The sequence below is a fragment of the Phalaenopsis equestris genome, unplaced genomic scaffold, assembly GCF_001263595.1.
Source record: "Phalaenopsis equestris unplaced genomic scaffold, ASM126359v1 Scaffold199847, whole genome shotgun sequence".
NCBI lineage: Eukaryota > Viridiplantae > Streptophyta > Magnoliopsida > Asparagales > Orchidaceae > Phalaenopsis > Phalaenopsis equestris.
The window spans coordinates 1-3,385 of NW_018219698.1; positions in this window are offsets into that span (position 1 = coordinate 1).

A 3,385-nucleotide genomic window follows, 5' to 3' on the forward strand; every position below is an offset into this window, starting at 1 on the left:
CCATTACTGGGGTGTAGAAGTACAAAAGACACTTAACGAAATGATTTATGTAAATTCCTCCCACTGCAGCTCCATTTTTTGTAAAGCTTCCATCAGTGTGGGATGCTGTGGGATGCTGTGGAGTTTCCTAGTAAACTCTAATTACTAGAATAGGGTCTGGCTTGTCAGAAGAGCAGGATTTAGAGACATTAGGGAATCTTTTCCAATTGATCATCTTATGAAGGTAAGATAATCTGTTTCTAGCAATTTTACCAACATTTGGGATGGCATTTTCAAACTTTGCCTTGTTTCTTTCCATCCAAAGGAACCAATTAGTAATGAAAGGAATAACAACATATTTTCTCTTGTGCCAGATTAGCCAGCAGTTGACAAGCCTTTCCCATGTAAAATCTTTCTCATCAATAATCAATTGATTCAGTAGTTGTTTCCATACCTGCTGAGCAAAGTTACATTCAAAGAATAAGTGAATCAAAAATTGAATCAAAGATTATAAGTGAATCAAAAATTCCTCCTCTTTCTTACATAACCAGCATTTAGAGGGACCCCTTAATCCCTTTAACTTGAGAATGTCATCAGTAGAAATCATCTTGTGGAAAATTCTCCAACAAAGAAAAAAACATAGAAGGAAATAAGAATTTGTTCCAAATAGTGTCTCCCCACGGTATTTGCCCCCAACAGAAACTTTTGGAGTAGATGGCTTTGGTAAGGCTTTGATGAGAAGTTGTCTGCCATAAAACTTTATCAGCTATGCTTCTATTACACTTTATACTAGCCACTTGGGTGATAGAATGAGGTTGTAGAATATTGGATAGCTTAATTAGAGACCACTCATCACCATCCCAGCAATCAGCCACTTTCAAATATATATTGTAAACATTAGTAATAGGGGATATCCAATCTTTTGGACACCAATTATCAAGCAAAAACTTAATATCACCTTTACCGAAGCCCCAACTGTAAGTGTTTTTAGCAATATGTCTGATTTTCAGCATTTTCACCCAAATTTTAGAATCCCCAATTTTCTTGGAACCAGTGTGGGATGTTGAACTTTGCAATATTTTCCCCACATAAATTTTGCCCACAGAGAGGTTTAAGTTCTAAACTTGATCCAGAGTTTACAAAAGTTTATCTGAAGGAGTTGGTCAAGGTCCTTAAAGCCAATGCCCCCAGCAATTTGAGGTTTGACAACTTTTTTCCAAAAAGCCCAGTGCATTTTCTGTCTTTGGCCATACCACAAAAAATTGTTGAATATTCTTTCTAGTTGGATTTGTGTGCTTTTCTTAAGAGTAGTCATTTGCAGTACATAAGAAGGGAAGGTAGTAAGAATGCTTTTTAACAAAGTAATTCTTCCCCCATTGGATAAGAAAGTATGTGTCCGCCCATTAAGAAGACTTGAAATTTTGTTCAAAACCTTTTCAAACTGGATTTGCTTGGTTCTGCCATTGATAAGAAGCACCCCTAGGTACTTAATTGGGAGTTGAGAGATTGAAAAGCCATTTTATTCAGATGCCCATTGTTTATGAGTAGAGGAGGCATGTTTATAAACGACCATTTGACACTTTTTTGGATTGAAGTACATCCCAGAGCGAGCTTGGAACTTTTGGAGTGTCTGGAAAACTTTTCTAACAACGTTCTTATTAGCTCTGGAAAAAACCATTATATCATCAGCATACATTAAGTGAGTAATGGCTATATTGGATCTATGATGGTATTTTTTGTGGCTTTGATTCAGAAGAGCTTCATCAAGAGTTCTAAATAAGTAATCAATAGCAAGTATGAAAATGGTGGGTGATAAAGGGTCCCCTTGCTTTAAACCTCTAGCAGCAGTGAAGGAACTCCTCCCTTGTCCATTTATCAAAATAAGGTGTTCATTGTTATGTAACCACCTCCTAATCAGTTGACAAAAATCAATGTTGAAGCCTCTGGCAGTTAAGACTTCCATTATGAAATCCCAACTTATGGTATCATAAGCTTTCCTTAAGTCCAAATTATAAATCATGTTGCTCCCTCCACAGGTTTTATTCAAGTCCTGTAGTATATCTTGATCCAATAGAGGGTTGTCAATTATGAACCTTTCCTTCATAAAAGCTATTTGATTTGGTTTAATTATGCAATCAAGATGAGGTTGTAGCCTATTAACAATGATTTTGCTAATAGTTTTACTAATGACAGTGGTTAGACAAATAGGCCTAAAGTGGTTCCAATTCTGCTGGATATTAGATTTAGGGACCATTAGAGTGGTGGAAGCACATAAATACTTTGGAAGGTTATTTCCTTGAAAGAAGTTTGTTACTGCAGCAATAACATTAGCCTTAATTACCTCCCAGGAATTTTTGTAGAACTCAACAGTAAATCCATCAGAGCCTGCAGATTTGTTCCTGTCTATTGATCAATGGAAAATATGTTGAGATTTTCATACCTATTTTATACTTTTTTTGATGCTATTGCACTTTAAAGAAAGATATTTTTGATGTTTTGTTGCAGGAATGATGAATTAGGGTCATTGGGGCAAAAATATGCAAAAAGGTGCGAATTTGGAGCGAAAAGGACCAAAATGCGAAGAATTGAACTAGGGCGCCGACAAAGAGCACAAAGGCGCCGACGGTGGACTTTTCCCGAGACTCCAAAATTAATTCACTTTGAAGGTCCGCAGACGACACCCTCGAGGCTGCCGAAGGCGAGCTCGGCCGTTATGTCTAACTATGCATTAGATGAGGATGAATTATGGAGGGGTGCTTAGGGAACTCTTGGGAAGACTCATCCACATTTTTAAAGAGAAGACTTTGGCCAAAAATAGAGAAGAGGGAGGCTCCAAATTGAAGTGTGAAAAAGTTTAAAGTGTCTAAATTATGAGAAATTCTTCGAGATATTGTAAGAGTGGAGGGAAAGTGAGATATTTCTTCCTCCATGCCACTTCAAAGAGGAATTCTGTGTGCTATAAAGAAAGGAAGAGTTTCAGAGGAACTTCATGGAGTTTGCTTAGGGAGAAATTAGAGATAGGTTTATTTATTGTTGTAGTTTGTATTAATTTGATTTTATATATGAATTTCGAGTTTTTTTGTGCTTTCCCCATGAGATCTGAGTAGTTTTCTCTATCTTTCTCCTTATCTTGAGATTTGTGAAATGGTGATTTGAATTGGTTGAGCCACGAAAATTTTAAAAAAATTGTGATGATCTTTTCACTTTGATCTTAATTTACTTTCAATCTGGCCAATTGATTTGTTAAAATATGTTGAGTTTTACAACTAAAGTGAAGATTACATCCAAGATTCAGGGAGGTCAAAACCCTTGAAAGTTGGGTGTAGATAAATAGGGAAATAAAATTATCGGGCGTAGAATTAGAAATTTTAGAGTGACAGACTAAAATCCACAATTCGGTCCTATC